Raw genomic sequence first — 22,764 nt, 5'->3', positions numbered from 1 at the left:
GGAGCCAAGCTGAAGTCATACAAGGGTGATCAGTAGAATGTAGATGAGAGAGTTGAGGTCAGGACTCGCTTAGCCAAGGTCATTCACAAGTGGTAAGTAGGATTGGAGACAATGGTGTGGCCAGGAGGTAAAGCTTATGTCATACATGGCTGATCAGTAAAAATTAAGTTCTTAAATGAGTTTGGGAAACAACCAGGAATCAGACAGAGGAAAATCTAATGGTAGGCTGCGTCAGTGACAGGAAATCAGGATAGGCACAAGATTAGGATATATGGAAGCAGGGCTCATGAAAAAGTTGAAGATCATCCAGCAACCATCTGTATCTACTCCTTCCTTTAAATAGGATGTTCTTGGTGCCAGTTCTGGAATTGGATGTACGTACACATACACCTATACAAACATCCATGCAAATGAACGTGCCCATGCAGAATAATGGTGGACATTTCTAACCTACTTATTGGCACACATGCACCACTGTTCCAGATGGCGTTTGGACAGTGTACCTAAACCCAAAGACAAAAATTGAATATATTGCAGCCCACTATTCTTTAGATGTGGTGGTTGTATTATATTTTGTTTCCAAGATTTTTACCTTGATTGCCAGACCAGTAACCCACGTCTAGTCCTTGGCTGACAACGCTTACTCTTTGCTGCTTTATCAGGACAACAGTAACAGGATCAGACTACCAAGAACTGTATGGGGCCCTGTAGTCAGAACAATATAACTGTCAACAATTGAGCACTGGCAGAGAGCACAGGAATTTATTAGCTGACCAGATATTTAATAAGATCAGCAAGTATTTTTAGCACTTATCAATCAGATATAAAAAAAATCTTTAATACTATCAATACTATAATTGAGGTTCATTGTTTGGATTAACATACATTTTAGGGAAACGGTGATTACTTTGCTTACATAGTCATGCCTTAAAACCCAAAGGAATGAGATGAACAAGTTCAATTAGTTGAGCTTAAGCTGAACTTTTACAATCTATTAAACATTTCCTTCAAAATTCTATCAGCAATATTGAAAATGTGTGAAGCTTTTTGGATTTTCAAACCTTGAGACCTGATTACCCTGAGCTTTTAAATTTAAGTGGCACGTATACCTTCACATCTAATGTTGCCATTGTTCTGGTGGCACTAGCAGTCAAATTAAGGATGACTGGGCAACAACAGAAACAGATTTAAATCAGAAATAGCCTTTGGTCCCTTTTTTCCCAAAAGCTGCTTCATAAGTGGAATCACTGAAAAAAACACAAAAACTTGGATTAATTTTGAGACATTTGAATTTATGAAATGATGTCAGAATCTCTACCCATGATCCCATATGCAGTTCTATCATGACCATGGCCAAAGGCAATATCAAAAACAATTGTGCTAGAAAATGATAAATATATTATGGTTGTGTTTTTTTTTTTTAAACCATGAGAAATTGCAAGCATTGTTCACAGATATGAAATTTCAGAAGAGTTTGTGTCAGATAATTGCCCTCAGTTTTCTTCAATAGAAAGTGAAATGTTTACCGAAACCTATAATTTTCAGCATACATCTTCCAGTCTTAACTGTCTACATTGTGACAGATAGAGAGAACTACCAAATATGTCAATCATTTGCTCTTAAAGGCTAAGTAAAGTAGGGAAGATACAGACATTGCCACAACAGAGTACAAGAGTAGACCTTCATAATAGGGGATAATTAGCTCAGCAGTTCAGGAGCTGTTGGCCGCTCTCCACTCTGCCAAAGACCATCTTCAACCCTTGTAGCTGTCAAAAAAAAACACAGGATTAGAGACAAATACTAAAACTAAACAGTAAAATACAGCAAGGCTATTAATTGATTTACGGAAGGAAGTCCAATACCTGATTCAAGGACCAGATGAATCTGGATACCATATCATGAGGGTCATGGAAGTCATGTAACTTGTAAGTTACAAAATTCTAGCTTATACTTGGTGAAAACAAAGGAGGGAGCCATGTTATGGAATGATAGAAAGTCGATCAAGTTAAACACTTCAAATAGAATAAATAAGAATATGGTTAATACCCGAAACCCACAAATGGCCTCAGAGGCACCAGGGTAGTGGCACCAGAAAACATTAAAGTGGTAATGCCACAGGAAAATAACACTCCATTTGGTTGTTACTAATTATGCTATCTTGTGTATAATGTATAATGTTTTCTTATAATATTTCTTTCTGGTTCTGGAAATGGCTTAAAGTACAACCGTGCTTTGCCCATATTTGACAAAAACAGGTTCAATTGAATTCCAGCCCTTATAGCTTCTGATACTTAGCTCACCATTGCTCCTCCAATGCTAAATTTGCGTGAGGAAGCAAATTGCATACTTGCTTCTTCTGCGTGGGGGGGAGGGGGGGGGTGGTTGGTTCTTGTGACCCCCTTCCTTTTTCTTATTTAACCCTTTTTCCACCAGAGAAGTTTCTTTCATTTAAAAAAATGATTTTAGGACTAAAGATTACATAGAACCCCCGAAACATTATATATTTCCTGAAAGCAGACACCCTATTTTTTACATGATATCAGGCTTCGGTTTAGGAAACGCAACAGTTCAGTAAAAAATACTCTAAAGTTAACTTTAGAGCACACAAATGCAGTACATTTTTACACTGTTTTATTTTTAGTAAACTTTTTTTTTTTTTTTACTACATAGGGGGCAAAAAAATGATTTTTTTTGGTGACAGGTTCTAAAAGACCCCTGATGTCTCCCCTGTCCTCCAATGAAGCTGATAGAATGCAGATTGCATTCCTTCAGCTTCTATTACTGCCATACTGGCTGGGGACAGTAACAAGGGCATCCAGAAGTGATGTTTTACACATTTCTTCTGGATCAGTAATAGTAAGGGGAGGCCAACAAATGGATGTCCTCAGGCTCCCCTCCCCTCTACCCGACTTCATCCGTCATGCTTGTTCCTGGTCCACTGCATCCACTCATTAGGTATATCAGATGAGAAATAAAGTTTAACACTCACCTCCTCGCTATGGTGCTGCCCTCCACTACAGCTTGTGGGCAATCCCTTGACGTCCTCCTTTACAATGCAGGACCTTCGTTCTTGCATTGTAGCTGATGATATCATTGTGCAACAGCAACCCGAAATTCCTAATAGAAAAAGATTCGGGAGACTCGTTACACAGATGAAGGGAGCCTGATGGAGGGAAATACAGAAAATATTACACCTTATCTTCATCTCCTAGACCTAATGAGCATTTAACCCTTGCAGTGAGGGGATGAATGGATGTCTGGAAAGTCAGGCACCCATCACTATCATATGGGGGCAAGAAGAGGGTCTTTACCCCTTTCTAAGCTCGAACAAGGATTCTACTCATTACTCCCATGGAGAAATGGAGAGACAGAGAAGCAAAGAAATGCTAAATATGAGCAGGTTCAGAGGCCAGCATGAGCAAACCTCAGGTGCACTTTAAGCTAATATATTCCTATTAGATTTGAAAATATAGTTATGTAGCAACATGTGTCCTGAATATCCCCACAGAAAGCATTACAGAAGAACATTACTCCTAAAAGCAGATTGGCTCTAAGAGATTTCATACTAAAAGCAGCATGCTGTGGCTTCTTACTCTGTAATACAGCACTGTATGTTTCCCAGTGAAAGGAGTGACTCCACTGCACTTTATAAATATAAATTCTGTAGTGCTATATGGTTCACACAGATGGTTACTTTGATAGAAAGATTGGCTGCAAATGATTACATTTTAACAATATTATTTCAACAATTTCGTAGATCTTTCTGGGACCCCTCGAGCGAGATATCTGTATTCAACATTGAATTTTTTAAGAGCATCTCATTTTTTCTTTTCCATTGATTTATATTATGCAGAAGAGGAGTATGAACATTCAATCTGGAGCAGTGAGACTTATAGGATTCTGACAGCAGTAACAGAATGGAGAACTACTGTATTTTGGGTAGTTTAATATGTTCTGTGTACAGTTTTCCCCATTTTGTTATATAATTGAAAGCCTGATCATGCCCTGTGCACACTGATACACCAATCAGCCATAACATTATGATCACAGAGAGAAAATGTGTATAACATTGATTATATTGTTAGAATGGCCTCTGAAAGTGGGTGGGATATGTTAGGCAGCAATTGAACATGTTATCCCTGATGTTGATGTGCTGAAAGCAGAAAAAAGGATTGGAGTTACTTGACAAGTGCCAAATTGTAATGGCTACATGACTGACTAGATAAAAAAGGTGTCAGAATATATAGTACATCACAGTTTGCGTAGCAGCAGACTGGTCAGGGTATAACAGGCCCTTAGGGTCTGGTATGGATTTCTAGGAGAACCCCATGCCAAAATTAAACAAATAAAATGGCGTGGAGTCCCCCCAAAATCCAAACCAGACCTTTATCCAAGCATGCAGCCTGACAGGGCAGAAAAGGGGGGTTGAGAGAGCTCCCCCCCTCCTGAATCTCACCAGGCCATATGCCCTCAACATAGGGGGGTTGCTTTGGGGCAGGGGACGCTTTACCCTCCCACCCCAAGGCACCCTGTCCCCATGTTGATGGGGACAAGGTCCTCTTCCCCACAACTTTGATCTGTGCATGTGGGGGTCTGCGGGAGGGGGGGGCTTACTGGAATCTGGAAGCCCCCTTTAACAAGGAGGCCCTTAGATCCTGGCCCCCCATGTGAATGTGTATAGTACACCTACCAATTCATCAAAAAAGTGAATAAAGTCAGCACAACATTTTTTGACATGTCCTTTATTTAAAAAAAAGGAAAAAAAAGCTCTGCCTGTGACAAACGCTCCCGTTGTCTGCCTGCTCTGCCGTTTTACAGTTCTTACATAGGTAAAGTGCAGCCTGCCTAGTGATGTCACCTGGTGGCCCCGTCCCATTGTGACATCATTGACCCAGCATGCACTCTCCTATGTTGAGGGTATCTTGCCTGCTATGGTTCAGGGGGGGGTCATTGACCCCCCTTTCCTGGTCCACCAGGCTGCATGCTTGAATAATGGCCTGGTATGTATTTAGGGGGGGGGGACCACACACCGGTAAAAAAATAAATTTGTGCAGGGTTTTCCTTAAAATCCATACCAGATCCAAAAGGCCTGGTATGCATTGGGGAAGGACCCCATACAGGGTTTTTTTTCCATAATTTTTAATTGCCAGCATGTTTCTTTTACATTCAGTTGTCAGTGGGAAACACGCTGATAGCTGATGAGTCATCTGTTGTTAAGGACACTGCGGCTGGCTTCCTGGCCCACTCCTTCGCAATCAGCTCAATGTGATAAATTACTGTATGAAAAAATGCAGTAATTACCACTCAATCGAACAAACTCAGCATTCACTTTTTAACACAAAATTCTTAGTGAATTGCACTTTCAAAAGTGATTTACCGCAAACGTTATTTGACTGCATTTTATTGGCCATTATTTAACTCTTAGTGAATTGACCCTAACTATGTTTAAGCCTTCTCACACAATTCTAACTCCTGTTCTAACTACCCTGTGAAAGTAAAATGGTTCCCAGTGGCTAGCTTAAAGTGATACTAAAATCTTTTTTTTTGCATTTAAAAATAACAAACATGTTATACTTACCTGCTCTGAGCAGTGTTTTGGCACAGAGCAGCCCAGATCCTCCTCTTCTCAGCCACCTCGCAGGTGCTCCTGTCACCTTCCTGCTGCCGAGTGCCTCCACAGAAAGCTGACTTTAGAAACACTTTAAGTGGGGAGGAGGGACAGTCGACAACAAACTTTTTTTTTTTTCATTTTAGATAGAGAAAGGGAGGATTATAAAACCTGTCAGATTTTTTTCTGTGTACCATTGCGGAGATTTCTCTTCACTTCCTGTCCCATTGCCAAACAGGAAGTGAGAGGAAATCCTGGCAAATTAAGGGAAATCCTTAGAGACCTCCAGGTCACCAGAACTAGTGTCCCCATTAGAAGATTTCCTCTCTATTACTTTTCTGGGGAAAACCAAACATTTGGGATTTTCTTTTACTTTCACTTTCAATGATAATGGTAAACAGGGCAAATAGAGAGGGTGAATCTCCCTAACGGGGGCACAGTCAGAAATAAATACTGACAGGTGTTCTAATCTCCCTCCACTCTATCCAAAACTAGAAAAAAATGTTTTGCCTTTAGTTATACTTTAAGCAAAGTTAGGAAAAGCCTGGAATTCCACTTCAAAGGATCTGCTACTGGTTGCTTAGTGCCAGATACCACAGCACACCTTCAGAGGTCTAGTGGAGTCCATGGCTTGATGAGTTATATCCCAGTGGTCATAATGTTGTGACTGATTGGTGTATATGGTGTGAACAGGACTCATAGAAAATAATTACCTTCTGTGTGACCTGTTCATGCATATGTGGAAGAACAACGCATTTCAAAGGACATAGTGTGAAAAAAAAAAAAGCTGGAACTTGGCTTTAAGATGACAATATCTTCCAGGATACGGCGCTGCTGGCTAGCCAGAATCCCAATCTTGTGCAAAAGCGTGGTGTACGAACAAGTGGGGGAGGCCCATTGACTCCTGGGATTGATGAAACTCATATTTCAGGAGCCAATGCGTGGCTGGAAATACCGCGGATGTGCAGCAATTGCCATCAAAAGGTATTTGGATTACTCGAAAAAAAAATATCCAATGAGAGAATAGAAAGCTATCAAAGTTTAACTTATGGGTGTCAGTCTTAATTTAGTCTACAAATACATTTTCGTAAAAATTTTCATCAGCGCCCTTTTTACAGGTGAAACAAAAAGTAAACCACATTTTCATCCACTGAAGAAAACTGACAATAATCAATTATATTTTCATTAATGAATGAAAACAAAATGAAAATGTGAGGCAGGGACATTTACCCTCATAAAGTTCGGATGGGAGAGAAGCAGCGCAGAGAGTGCATATAATGCAAAAAAGAGCATTTATTAGGTATTGCACTTACAGGATAAGACCAAATAGATGGCATGTAAAAAAGACCAAGCAGTGAAGTCCCTTTAGATGGAGAGCTGGGTTGTGCGGCGTCCCACATTGCCGTCTGCACCGGTCGTTTACAGTGCTCGGAGGCAGTGGGCGGAAGAGCATCATCGGGGAGATAGTGAGACTGCGGTGGGTGTGATGGTGGAACTTGTCCAGAGCATGCATATTCCTTCCTCAGATCTCCTGAGCAGCCATAAAATAAAAAGCAGAGGTAGAGTGCTACTATCCAATTAGATTAGACATTTTTTTCAGAGCTACCTGGGTGCGGAAAGGCAGTCGCACAGCTGCAATGGTAATCATGAGAAAAGGGATAGTCCGCAACTCATTGATTGCTCTTTAAAATCTCCAAAATGTATTGTTTCTCTCTCCTACAGTGAACAAGGCCCACAAGGCTTCTGCTGTCTGTTACTGGAGAAACAATAAATTTTGAAGATTTTAACCACTTCAGCCCCGCAAGAATTGCTGCTCAATGACAAGGCCATTTTATGCCATTCAGCACTGCGACGATTTAACTGATAATTGTACATTCAGGTGTCAATGTACCCAAACAAAATTGACATCCCTTTTTTCCCACAAATAGAGCTTTCTTTTGGTGGTATTTGATCATCTCTGTGGTTTTTATATTTTACGCTATAATCAAAAAAAGAGTGACAATTTTGAAAAAAACACAATATTTTTTACTTTTTGCTCTAATAAATAGCCCCATTTTTTTTTTTAAAGCAAATTTTTCCCTCAATTTAGGCTGAGATGTAAGAAAAAATAGAGGTTAATGTGGTGCTGTTTGTTTAAATATCTTAAATAATTAGTGATATAGTGATGTGCCTAGTACAATTAATTGATGTAGCTTGTGAAAAATAGAAACTTGTATATACAATAATATATATGTAGAAAAGTGCAGAAAAAATGCACAAGATTATAGTATAAGATGTGATATACAAAAAATACACAAAATTAATCCATATAAAATGGTGATAAATATAAAAAATGTCCATGATTACGTTCAAAAATGCAAAGTTAATTATATATCTCCAACATGATTAAATATTTTCAACGTAAATATGCTATTCCAATTTTAATATAAAAACAAATATTAAAGTCATAGATCATAGTCCCAAAAAGATTGAGTAGAAGAAAGTACTTTGTGCTGGTGAAGGAAAAAAAAACCCTGCTGCTCTAATTCCTCCTGGAAGGTGCGCACAGCATACATGGTTTATTCGTGCTCTTATTGTGACTGTACTCACTAGAGATCATTCCCCCTCCAAGGGTATGGAGCATTCACAGTTTTTGCCACTGTGCAGCACTCTGGAAATTGCCCACTCCTAGATATCCTGGTAATATTTCCCTTGCACACCATACAAAAGAGAGAAGGATACCAATAGTGTAAAATTGTAAAAGACCTTGTTTATTTATAAAAAAAATGTGTGGAAATGTACTTACATTTACCATGAAACATAAAGGCATCTACTGCTGACACTGTCACCGTCAACTGGAAATGATGCAGGAATGTCTGTTATCTCTGCTCTACTAATTTCGTTGTGCTGATGCCTTCTGGAGCATTACATCCATGCCGAATTCACACACCGACCACCACAGAGACCCGCCTGAGAGAAGGAGTGCAGGGAACACGTGACGTCACCGCCTGTACACAGGAGGAAACAGAGAGGGGCGGGCTTGTCAGTGTTGAGGGTGGCGGGTATGAGAAGGTACACACACCGGAGAGAGGCGGGATTGGTTTGTGCAAAAAGTTATAGTTTGTACAAAATAGGGGATAGATTTATGGGATTTATATTTTTATGATTTTTTTTTTTTACCCGTAATGGCGGCTATCTGCAATTTTTATTGAGACCGCAACATTATGGTGGACACATTTGACACTTTTGACACATTTTTGGGTCTATTGACAATTATGCAGCGATCAGTGCTATAAAAATGCACTGATTACTGTATAAATGTCACTGGCAGGGAAGGGTTTAACACTAGGGGGAATCAAGGGGTTAACCGTGTTCCTTATGTGTGTGTTCTAACTGTGGGCAATGGGACTGACTATAGGTGATGAGAGATTATGGTTCCCAGCTCGTAGGAACTCACAATCTTTCTCCTCACAGAACTGGGATGTGTGTGTTTACACACACACACATCCCAGTTCTGCCTCTCATGCCCGAGATCGCTTGTGGCCAGTGGTCATCGCGACCGCCGGTCACAAGCATCAGCACCCTCACTGTGCAGCGGGCATGCGCGTGCGCCTCCGGAAGCACGCTCCTACTATCCTGCTTAAAGGGACCGATGTACAGCTATGATGGTTTGCGGGATCATGCGGATCTGCCGCAGTATAATGATGGCGGCTGGTCAGCAAGTGATTGAAGAGCAAGCAAGGAGTTGCAGACCATCTTTTCTCATGACTCCCAAGCAGCCATCTCAGCTGAGGTTAAATAGGAGCAGTGATGGTGGACAGCAAGGTTCAGTGCACTGGCTCCAGCTATAACCCCACAAAAACAGCACAGTGAGTGGCGGTCACGGGAACATGCCAGTGGTTTAATACATTAAATAAACAGTGGTTTATTCATGACACAAACAGCAAGTAAATATAGTATAAAAACATAAGATCAAAAAGTTACATACATACTGTAGTTACATAGTAGGTGAGGTTGAAAAAAGACACAAGTCCATCAAGTCCAACCTAAGTGTGTGATTATATGTCAGTATTACATTGTATATCCATGTATGTTGCGGCCATTCAGGTGCTTATCTAATAGTTTTTTTGAAACTATCAATGCTCCCCACTGAGACCACCGCCTGTGGAAGGGAATTCCACATCTTTACCGCTCTTACAGTAAAGAACCCTCTATGTAGTTTAAGGTTAAACCGATTTTCTTCTCATTTTAATAAGTGGCCATCTGTCTTGTTAAACCCCCTTCCGCAAAAAAGTTTTATCCCTATTGTGGGGTCACCAGTACGGTATTTAAAAATTTAAATCATATCCCCTCCCAAGCGTCTCTTCTCCAGAGAGAATAAGTTCAGTGCCCGCAACCTTCATCATAACTAATATCCTCTAGACCCTTTATTATCTTAGTTCTTTTTTCCCCCTGCTCCATTTCCAGTACATCCTTCTTGAAGTCTGGTGCCCAGAACTGGACAGCATGGTGCGGCCGGACCAGAGTCTTGTAGAGTGGGAGAATTATTGTTTTATCTCTGGAGTTGATCCCCTTTTTAATGTATGTCAATATTCTGTTTGCTTTTCTAGCAGCAGCTTGGCATTGCATGCCATTGCTGAGCCTATCATCTACTACAAGTGAAAAACATATAGAAGTAAAAGATAATATCATACAATTATCTGTCCAAAAAAAGGAGTAAAAAATAGGATAAAAAATAATAAATGATAAAAATAAAAAAAATAATAACGAATAAACGGAGTTCCGACGGACTTTCCAAACGAACGGACTTGGCCACGCACAAATGGACTAAGTCCATTCGAAAAGTCCGTTCGTTTTGAACGTGATGATGTAAATGGGACAAAAAAAAGGAAGTTCAATAGCTAGTAGCCAATAGCTTCCCTTGCGTCATATTTGGTCCGTCAGACCAGCACACACACGAATGATCTTCCCGATAGGAATTGAGTCCGTCGGACAGATTTGAAACATGTTCTATTTCTAGGTCCGTCCGATTTTTTAAATGAAAAATGATTGGATTAGCCCACACAGGATCGGATTGTCCGATGGACTGATTCCAGTCTTGTGTTCACGACATTAGTGTAACCATGTGGATTATACCTTGGGTTTTTTTCAGGACAAATGTGGCTTTCATTTGGTGGTAAATGGTAATGGATATCTGCTGTTTTTTTTTTATTATTATTATCAAAGGAAAACTGTCCCAAAATAGTAAAAAAAAAAATCCTTATTTTTTTATTTATCTGTATATTTCTTGCTATTATCATCATTTACCTCCAACCCAACCCAAAAAGTTACAGAGATACCACATATGTCTATGTTAGTTGTTGTGTGTACCCGTTGTACAGCCCAGAAACAATTTTGAGAAATTTGTGAAATTTGCATTTATTTTTATCCTGCCTAAAACACAAAGACACTGACAGTGATACTAACTAAAAAAAATGTTTTTCTTTAAAATCTACCCAAAATATGCTGACCATTACCTTTGACCCCGACACTGACTTTTGACCTTAACCTTAATCCTAAACCCAACCCTGACAAACCTTGATTTTCTTTTGTTTTCATTTATATTTTCTTTACTTTTAATCTTTATTAGATTTTTTATTTTTTTTTACACACCGGTTACATTTCCTCTTCTACAAGCAGAGGAAGATATAATGTATCTTTATCTTCATTCAGAAGAGGAAATAAACACAGGGGCTTTCTCACAGTGACTGATCACTGTAATAGCCAATCAGAGGCTATCACAGGCTATCACAGAGATCAGGTGACCAGGAACCAAGGGTCTTTCAGTGCTCTAGATCCCACTCTTTGTGCTGGAAGTTCCCTGGAGAAAGAGAGAGAGAGTAAGAAAAAGAAAGTGTAGTCCAACTTGTAACTCCAAGTGCCAGTAATACAAATCAGATTTTAACAGGTAAGCAATGTTTCGAAACTACCATGACACCATGACACATTCCTATGTCTCTATATATAAGTTATACAAGTGTAACTTTCCCTTGAATGCATATATACAGTATCTCACAAAAGTGAGTACACCCCTCACATTTTTGTAAATATTTTATTATATCTTTAATGTGGCAACACTGAACAAATGACAGTTTGCTATAATGTAAAGTAGTGAGTGTACAGCTTGTATAACAGTGTAAATTTGCTGTCCCCTCAACATAACTCAACACACGGCCATTAATGTCTCAACCACTGGCAACAAAAGTGAGTACACCCCAATTAGCCATTTTCCCTCCTTGATGTCATGTGACTCAATAGTGTTACAAGGTCTCAGGTGGGAATGGATAGTAGGTGTGTTACATTTAGTGGTATTGCTCTCACATTCTTTATCACGAGTCACTGGAAGTTTAACACAGCACCTCATGGCAAAGAACTCTATGAGGATCTGAAAAAAAGAATTGTTGCTCTACATAAAGATGGCCTAGGCCAGTGATGGTGAACCTTGGCACCGCAGATGTTTTGGAACTACATTTCCCATGATGCTAATGCACTCTGCAGTGTAGTTGAGCATCATGGGAACTGTAGTTCCAAAACATCTGGGGTGCCAAAGTTAGTCATCACTGGCCTAACTATAAGAAGATTGCAAAGACCCTGAAACTGACCTGCAGCATGGTGGTCAAGACCATACAACGGTTTAACAGGACAGGTTCCACTCAGAACAGGTCTAGTCATGATCAACCAAATTAGTTGAGTGCACATGCTCAGCGTTATATCCAGAGGTTGTCTTTGGGAAATAGACGTATGAGTTCTGCCAGCATTGCTGCAGAGGTTGAAGGAGCGGGGGGGGGGGTCAGCCTATCAGTGCTCAGACCATACGCCGCACACTGCATCAAATTGGTCCCCATGGCTGCCATCCCAAAAGGAAGCCTCTTCTAAAGATGATACACAAGAAAGACTGCAAACATTTTTCTGAAGACAAGCAAACTAAGGGCATGGATTACTGGAACCATGTCCTGTGGTCTGATGAGACCAAGATAAACTTATTGAGTTCAGATGGTATCAAGTGTCTGTGGCCCAACCAGGTGAGGAGTACAAAGACAAGTGTGTCTTGCCTGCAATCAAGCATGGTGGTGGGAGTGTTATAGTCTGGGGCTGCATGAGTTCTGCCGGCACTGGGGAGCTACACTTCATTCAGGAAACCATGAATGCCAACATGTACTCTGACATACTAAAACTGAGCATGATCCCCTCCTTTCAGAGGCTGGTCCACAGGGCAGTATTCCAACACGATAACGACCCTAAATACACCTCCAAGATGACAACTGCCTTGCTAAAGAAGCTGAGGACTGGCCAAGCATGTCTCCAAACCTAAACCCTGTTGAGCATCTGTGGGACATCCTCAGACGGAAGGTGGAGGAATGCAAGGTCTCTAAAATCTACCAGCTCTGTGATGTCGTCATGGAGGAGTGGAAGGGGACTCCAATGGCAACCTGTGAAGCTCTGGTGAACTCCATGCTCAAGAGGGTAAGGCAGTGCTGGAAAATAATGGTGGCCGCACAAAATATTAACACTTTGGGCCCAATTTGGACATTTTCATTTAGGGGAGTACTAATTTTTGTTGCCAGCAGTTTAGACATTAATGGCTGTGTGTTGAGTTATTTTTGAGGGGACAGAAAATGTACACTGTTATACAAGCTGTACACTCACTACTTTACATTGTAGCAAAGTTTAATTTCTTCAGTGTTGTAACATGAAAAGATATAGTAAAATATTTACAAAAATGTGGGGAGATACTTTTGTGAGATATGGTACCTATAAATTTATAACTGTAAAAACTTAAAGCATTTGTTATGTCAGAAAGTTTTTTATCTTAATGCATTCAATGCATTAAGATTAAAATCCTTCTATATGCAGCAGCCCCCCTCAGCCCCCCAATACTTACCTGAGCCTATTTAGATCCAGGGATGTTGCAGGAGAGTCTCGGCTGCCTGGGACTCACCCTCCTCATTGGCCGAGACAGCTACAAGGTGCCATTGGCTCCCTCTGCAGTCAATAAAAGTCAGTGAGCCAATGAGGAGAGAGAGTGGACTGCTCTGTGCAAAACCACTACACAGAGCAGGTAATTATAAAATGTTTGTTATTTTTAAATAAAAAAAAAGAGAATTTAGTATCTTTTTATTGAAGCATTGGAATATGTAAACCTTATGAAAGGGTAAAATGATGTAAAATTGAAGGTGCCTGGAGATGGACGTAAATATATATGTAGAGACAATTTTTTGTTAGTTAGGGAATTACTTCCTTTTGTGTCTCTTAGCCCACGTACACACGGTCGGAGATTTTGCCAACCAAATCTGTCGGATTTTGTCCGTCGGATTTAGTCAGACGGATTGTGTCCGAAACTGTTGCATACACACGGTTGGGCCAAGTTGGCGAAAAATCCGATCTTTCAGAATGTGATGACGTAATTTCGTTACGATGGGACTACATTCAGGCTAGTAGCCAATAGCTTTGATGTAGGAATTTGATCTGAGCATGCGTGGCACTTGGTCCGATCAAAATGCTCTACACATGATCGGATTAGGTCCGTCCGGCCCAGTTGGTCGGGAAATATTTCCAACATGTTGGAAAATTGGGTCGGACGGAGATTCGGACGGAATCAGTCCGATGCATACCACACACAGTCGGATTATCTGACGACACGGTCCAATAAGACTCATTCCGACAGATTCTCCGACCGTGTGTACAAGGGCTTAGGCAGGAGCTGAAGCAAAATTTCCCCAACATGATGTAGACAGCAAAAAAGTTTTGGCTTTCAACACACATTAACCACCTGACCTCCGGGAGGTTTTTCCCCTTCATGCATGCCCCCAACCCGGAAGATGGCCTTCATGTACGTGCCTGTGATTGTGCCTGCATCTCCCTCCTGCTTGCACTTTATTTACTGTGAGCGGTCGGCAGTTAAATACCTTTATTACTGAGTGAAAATGCTGCTTTATTTTCTCCTCCTATAGCGCTCTATGGTGACAAAGCTAAAAAACAGCCACATTCCTCAGCATCAAGAGTCCAGACTTATTTAGACATCCTGTACAACTGCTAGTGTTAGGAAAGTGAGGCAACAACTATGAATATGGAGCTTGTTATTACAATGTCAGTCTGTCTTGATATCTATTTCTGCGACTTCAGTTGAGCTGTAATTTGAACACATCTTCCTCTTGAGTCTTTTAGACTTCAGTTACCCCTACCTATGTTCATGTATCTACTGTACCTTGCTAGCCTACCTGTCTTGTGGCTAACCTTTCCAACCTTTAGCCTTCTGGATGTCCTTGGATATGTGAATTCTTTATCTTACATTGTCATCTGCTTTCCAGTTTCCATTTCCTCTTCTCTGCACATTTTTCAAATTGTTTGCTTCTGCTTTGCTATATCTGTCAAGGTTATTACTGTTTTTCTACTGTTTGTCTCCACAATGTTACCATTTTATTATTATTATTATTATTTTTATTATACAGGATTTATATAGCACCAGCAGTTTGCGCAGCATTTTACAACATAAAGGGAGACAATACAGCAACAATTCAAGAGGGTTAAGAGGTCTCTGCTCTGGGGAGCTTACAATCTAATATGGATTTTACATTTATATCCTTCAGGCTGTTCCTTTGCTGTGTGTGAATTGGCACATATTTATTACATTTCACTTCTTGGAAGAACTGAGATTAAGGTTTGGTCTGAACTTCATGTAAAATAGTGGTTATACTACCACTATTATATATATAACAACAGGCATGGGCTGAATTGACTCTTGTTCGGTTCGCAACCAGAACTTCAGAATACCGTGAAGGTTCGGACCCGAATAACGAACCCCATTAAAGTCAATGGGAATCGAACATCAAAAATCAAAAGTTCCCATTTTGAAGGCTTATATGCAAGTAATTGGGCATACAATGGTTATAGGGGTCCGGGTCCTGCCCTGGGGGACATGTATCAAAAAAAAAAAGTTTGAGAAAAACGTTTTTAAATGAGCAGTAATTTTTTTTGATTTTTAAAGCGAAAGCATTAAAATGAAAAAAATCCTTCCAATATAGTGCCTGGGGGGTCCCCTTAGTCTACCTGTAAAGTGGAAGATCTTTGCCATGTCTAGAATCTGCTGCAACAATAATTGCATTTATAAAGCCCAAAAAATTACAAGACATTTTCCATGCAAGCTGCCTTTCTTTTGCTCAGCAACAGCTGGGGAGCCAGTGTGTATGATGAGGCCACAATGTAGTGCACTGGAAACAATATTAGAGAAATTTTGTATACATTCTGGTGTCACTCTGACTTTGTATAGAAGTAAAAATGTGGTGTGTGTAAAAATTGGTCTTTGGGTGTTGGTGGCGCCTTCCCACCGTAACCCTATAGAGGTAATCTTGATGAAAGCAAGAATTGGCCTTCCTGTAAAAAATTTCAATGATATGCACCTGTCAAACAGGTGCAGAAAAATGACTCTTTGGGCGTCGGGGGTGTCTTCCCACCATAACCCTATAGAGGTGCTCTTGATGACGACAAAAAAAAATTGCAATGATATGCACCTGTCAAACTGGTGCTGAAAAATTGGTCTTGGGGTGTTAATTGTGCCCATGAAACCTATACCAAAAACATTCTTCCAGATGAAATTATTGAACACCCTCAAAGCTAGGCAGCCTTGAAGTCCTGCAGAGATCCACATCCCAAAAAGACTTAATCAGTGACATCAGCATCAGGGGCTTCATAGCTGATATACCAGGACTGACTCATTTTTATAAAAGTCAAACGGTCACCAGGAATATCGGACAGATCCTTTAGACTCCAACCGGATCAGAGCTTGGTCAGAGCCTCCACTTTTCTGGGCCCCCTGGAGTGGGTTGACCCGGCTTGCATATACCCTGTCCTTAATTCTTCAATTCTGGGGAAGTGGAAGATTTCTCAACTTACACACTTCCTCCGATCCCTCCCAGACAGCGGCTGCTTTCGCAGACAACAGACTCCCTTTGAGGGCTTGTGTCTGGGTGAGGGGCCCATACGGGGGTCTCTTTCCCTCTCCTATAATATCCTGCTCATCCACACATCACAAACTGACCCTTCATACTTGAGGAAGTGGGAAGGGGATCTTCATACCACATTCACGGAAGATCAGAAAATACGTATTCTCCTTTTTGCGCACAAATCATCCTTGTGTAGCAGATATCAGGAGATAACCTACAAGATTCTGACGCGATGGTACAGGACCCCATCAGCCCTGGCGTCCATATTCCCAGGCTTTAGCCCCTTATGTTGGAGATGTGGCACCCACACGGGCACACTGCTCCACATTTTCTGGGAATGCCCGGACTTGACCCAGTTCTGGAGACAGGTTTTGCAGATCATTCACAAAATCACAGGTATCTCCCTTCAGGATAATCCAGCAGCAATATTTTTAAACCTAACCCCAATGTCATGTAAGCAATACCGCAAATCCTTGTTGAGACATCTTCTGAACGCGGCAAGGGCTTGCATCCCCAGTGCGTGGAAGCAACAGTCTCCACCGGTGGTGTCATTGTGGTTTGCCAGGGTGTGCGATGTACAGCGGATGGAACAACTCACAGCTGCCCTAAGGGACCGGGAGGAGGAACATAATGCACGCTGGACACACGGGGATCTGTTCCGATTCTCTGACGAATACAAATCTTACATTTGATGGGCCGATGCTGGATGGGGCTGCGGGCCCTAGCGGAATCTGTCCCCCTCCCCCCCTTCCCCTCTTGCTTACCCTCTGCCTCCTTCTTCTATGTTCTTTTTCTCCATCTTTCCTTCTCCTTCTTAAGTTAAAATACCCTTGGAGTGCGGTAAACCTCTGGTTTTACACCAAGAATCCAGTTTGATGGGCTATATACAACAATAGGTGCATTATCCAAAATTATCCCAATATACAGGAGGTCTACCCCCCCTTAATGTCCAAATCTACCATATGACTTAGGTCTGGCGGGGCCTCCGCCCCCCCTCCCCCCTTTTTTTTTTTTTTCGGGGGGGGGGGGGGCTTGGTTTGAGGCCTGGATTGACTACCAAACACATAAGACCGGGGAAATTAGAATCTTTGACATCGAAAATATCATAAGATAGTGTTGGTCATGTGACTTTTGGTTTTGTTGTATACTAATTACGGTCATTGGTGATATACTGTTTCTTTGGGCTGGCACCGAATTTTCTGTTGGTGATTTAACGTGTTATGACACTGCATTATATGTACCGCATTCCTTAAATAAAGATTAAAAAAAAAAAAAAAAAAAGTCAAACGGTCCACAGAGTCAGTGGACAGATGTGTTCTATGATCAGTAACAAAGCCTCCTGCAGCACTGAATGCCCATTCTGAAAGCACACTGAATGCAGGGCAGCCCAACAACTCAATAGCATACTGGGCAAATTCTGGACAGTGGTCTATTCTCATGACCCAGTAAGTCAGTGGATCGTCAGATGGAAAGCTCTCCATCTCTGTTTTGGCCCTGAGGTGCTCATCCACCATGTGTTGCCAATGCCATGTAGAAGCTGACAGCCTTGGGCGGCAAGGACTAAAAAAATTCTGAAATGTCTCAATTAGGCAGGCACCTTCTCCAATGCTCCTTTATCGACCAACAGAAGACTTAAAATGACGTTTTCCAAGACTCTGTAACTTACTGGAGTCAGGTAAAACATTAAATGCAATCCTCTTTTTTTTTTTTTTCTCAAAAGTGCAATCCTCTTTAGTGTGTCCTCAAGAGATTTTATCTTCTGCACTCTCTGTTGGGACGGTATGAGTTCTGAGACCTTCCCCTCATAACGGTGGTCAAGAAGGGTTGCCAATCAGTAATCAGTAATCAGCCACATACTACTCCCAGGGGTCCTAGGTTTGGAAAGCCATCGCTTACAGAGTGACGTATGTCTTACTCTTCATCGAAGCCTATGAAAGTGCCAGAATCTGGCCTCCTCCTCCCCTCTCTCTCTCTGTTCTGTGACATAGGAATGATGGTGTCTGGATAAAGTGGGCCTTGAAAGGAAAGGAAATCTCCTTTTCCTCATGCTGCACTGCCTCCAGAGCCCTGCCAATAATGCCACACAGAGTCTGCTCCAACAGGAACACAACAGGGATTGTGTCACTGATGCATGCACTGTCACGGCTCACCATCCTTGTGCCCCCCCCTCAAATGATGACAATACAGTGCATGCATCCTTAATGATCAGCCATTGGTGTGGGGAAAACAAGCCGAGCCGGCCACAGCCTGTTGTCGTACCGTATTCGCACAAGTGCTAGTTGATGGCCCTCTGCTGCAAGTATAGCCACTGCAACTTTGACAAAGTCGAGTTCCACCTGGTGGGCATGTCACAAATCAGGCGGTTTATGGGCAGGTGGATTTCCTGATGAATTTCAGCCAACCGAGCACTGACTGTGCATGATCACCTGAAATGGCTACCGACTTCTGACCAGCTTTAGCACATTTGCAACCCTGGGTATGTATTTAGGAAATGCTGCACCACCAAATTGAGGACATGTGCCTAGCATGGCACATGTGTCAACTTTTCCTGTCTAAGGATGAACAGGAGGTTTGAGCCATTATCGCACACCAACATTCCTGGATCCAGCTGGAGTGGTGTGAACCACCTCTGGGCTTGTCTCTGCAGAGCTGCAAGAATCTCTGCTCCGTGTGGTTCCTGTCACCTAAACACACCAGCTGAAGCACTTCATGACACCTTTTAGCCTGACTCTGGAATAGCCCTTTCCAAGCTTAGGGGGTACCTGATGTTCATAGGACAATTCTGCAGAGGATGGCATGAAGGTGGCAGAGGAGGAGGGGGTAGAGCTCACAGGTCTGGCATCATCACCACCAGCTATATGGAGATGTGGGGGCACAACAAGCTGCAGCACCAAGCCCTGTCCTGCATCCTTTCAAGTTGTAAGCAGCATTACCCAGTGTGCTGTGAATGAAATATATCATCCCTCTCCATGCTTGCTGGACCACGTGTCAGCAGTAGGGATGAGCCGAACACCCCCCAGTTCGGTTTGCACCAGAACTTTTGAACGGACCCCAAATTCGTACGAACGTTAGAACCCCATTGAAGTCTATGGGACGTTCGAAATTAAAAGTGTTAATTTTAACTGCTAATATGCAAGATACTGTCCTAAAAAGGGTTTGGGGACCTGGCTCCTGCCCCAGGGGACATGGGTCAATGCCTAAAATGTTTTTAAAAATGGCCGTTTTGGCGGGAGCACTGATTTTAATGATGATTAAAGTGAAAAAAAAGTGAAATATTCCTTTAAATATCATGCCTCGGGGGTGTCTATAGTATGCCTGTGAAGTGCCACGTGTTTCCCGTGTTTAGAACAGTCCCTGCACAAAATGACATTTAATGGAAATAACATCATTTAAAACTGCTTGCGGTTTTAATGTCATATCTGGTTCCTGCAATATGGTTGAAAATTATTGAGAAAATGGCATGGGTAGCCCTCCCTGCCCATTACCAGCCCCTTTGGGTCTTGTACGGATATTAAGGGGAACCCCGTACCCATATTAAAAAAAGGAAATATGTGTGGCCCCCAGGCCCTATATACTCAGAACAGCAGTATACAGGCGGTGCAAACAAGACAGGGACTGTGTAGGTTTGTTGTGTTAAGTAGAATCTGTTTGTAATTTTCAACTGGTACATTTTTAAAGTGTAGCTCCAGTCAAAAAATCTATTTTTAAGCTTTTTGGAAAACATAGGGAAGGGTTATCACCCCTGTATAATTTGTTTTGTCGTCCATCTTTTTTCATCTCACTTGCTGTTGTCTCCTTCCGTTTACAAGTAGGAGATGTTTGTAGGTTGGATGTTTGAAAGTAGGGGCCTGCCCTATATGCTCTGCATAAATGGCGGAACAAAGTGTTGGTTTTGCCACAACATTGTAAGCCCTCAAAGTGACTCTTGGTGGGTGCTGGAGCGTCCTGCTGTGAACGATTATATCAAGAATTGTAATTACATGCCATTGTTGAACAGTGGTAGAAAAATTGACCTTTGGTGGTTGTGGTGCTGATGCCACAACACTATAAGTCCTCACAGTTACTCTGGGTGGGCACAGGAACGGGCCCTCCTGTGAAATATTATATCAAGAATTGTAATTACATGCCCCTGTTAAACAGGGGCAGAAAAATTGGGCCTTAGGCACTGGTGCTGGTGCCACGACACTGCGACCTCTCCCATATACTCTAGTTGTAGTGCAGGAATGAGCCCTGCTGCAAAGCATTGCATCAAAAATTATAATTAAACGCCCCTGTTAAACAGGGGCAGAAAAATTGGGCCTTAGGCATCAACCAGAACCAAAAATGTTCTTTCAACATATCAGCGGTGGAGGAAGACGATGGACAATCAACATAAAAGGACAGTCACTCAGCATCAGCATAGGCAGTCTTGAAGGGATGTGATATTTCTAAAAAAATTATTCGATTACATCAGCTTCAGGTGCATGGTAGCTGTGGGTGATCCAAGACTGATTCATCTTGATGAAGGTCAGTCGATCAACTGAGTCGGTGGACAGGCACACCCTGTGATCGGTAACAAAGCCACCAGCAGCACTGAAGGTGCGTTCCGAAAGAACGCTGGATGCAGGACAGGCCAGTAACTCAATTGCATACTGTGCAAGCTCTGGCCAGTGATCCATCCTTAAGACCCGGTAAGCCAGAGGATTTTCGGTGGGAAAGGTGTCCAAGTCTGACCCTGCCCTTGGGTATTCCTGCACCATGTAAATCAGATGCTGGCGATGGTTGCTGGAACCGATCATACCTTGGGGCTGCGGACTAAAAAATTGTCTGAAAGCATCGGTCAGAAGGCCACCTTCTCCACCGCTTCTTCTGACCGATGCTTCAGCAACACGTTGTCCATGACCAGGAGTTTGTAACCTCCCAGTCTCTGGGAACGCGTTGCACATACCTTTCTGCAAGGCCTCCCGGAGATGTCTCATCGTCTGCTCCCTCTGCGACGGCAAGATAAGGTCGGCAACCTTACCCTTGTACTGTGGATCAAGGAGAGTTGCCAGCCGGTAATGGTCCCTCTCCTTGATCCGAAGAATACGAGGATCCTTCCGCAGGCTTTGCAGGATCAGGGAGAGCATGCAGCGTAGGTTAGCTGAGGCATTTGGTCCGGAGTCCTCTGGGTCACTAAGGACAACATGATCCGCAGCTACCTCCTCCCAGCCACGTACAAGTCCACGGGTTTCTTGGGACTGTAAATCATCCCTACAAGACTGCTGCTGCTGCTGCTGATGCTGGGTGCCAGCCTCCACCTCCATGCTGACACAATCATCCTCCTTCTCCTCCTCATCCTCTTCCTGTGTGATGGGTGGCACAGCAGGAACACTGTCTGGATAAAGGGGGCCTTGAGAGGCAAGGAAGTCCTCCTCTTCCTGCCTCTGTTCTGCCTCAAGTGCCCTGTCCATTATTCCAGGCAGCGTATGCTCCAAGAGGTGGACAAGAGGTACAGTGTCACTGATGCATGCACTGTCACTGCTCACCATCCTTGTGGCCTCCTCAAACGGTGACAGGAAAGTGCATGCGTCCCTGATCATGGCCCACTGGCGTGGTGAGAAAAAACCGTGCTCCCCTGACCCTGTCCTGGTGCCGTAGTCGCACAGGTACTCATTGATAGCCCTCTGCTGTGTGTGCAGCCGCTGCAGCATGGCCAATGTTGAGTTCCACCTGGTGGGCATGTCACATATAAGGCGGTTCTTGGGCAGGTTCAACTCCTTTTGGAGCTCAGCCAGCCGAGCACAGGCATTAAATGATTGGCGGAAATGCACACAGACTTTCCTGGCCTGCTTCAGGACATCCTGTAAGCCCGGGTACCTGCCCAAGAACCGCTGCACCACCAGGTTAAGGATGTGAGCCACACAGGGCACATGGGTCAGTTGTCCCTGTCGGAGGGCGGAGAGGAGGTTGGTGCCATTGTCGCAAACCACCATTCCTGGCTTAAGCTGAAATGGCGTCAACCACCTCTCGGCCTGCCCCTGCAGAGCTGACAAAACATCCGCCCCAGTGTGGCTCCTGTCCCCCAAACAAACCAGCGCAAGCACAGCATGGCATCGTTTTGCCTGCGTACTTGCATAGCCCCTGGAACGCCTATGGAGCACCGCTGGTTCTGAGGACAGAGCACTGGAAGAGGCCATGGAGGAAGAAGAAGAGGAGGGGGTGGGGGAGAGAGGTGTG

Source organism: Lithobates pipiens, unplaced genomic scaffold, assembly GCF_037356315.1.
Source record: "Lithobates pipiens isolate NorthernLeopardFrog02 unplaced genomic scaffold, aLitPip1_a1.2 Scaffold_3, whole genome shotgun sequence".
NCBI classification, from domain to species: Eukaryota; Metazoa; Chordata; class Amphibia; order Anura; family Ranidae; genus Lithobates; species Lithobates pipiens.
Note: the sequence above shows the minus strand (reverse complement) of the source record.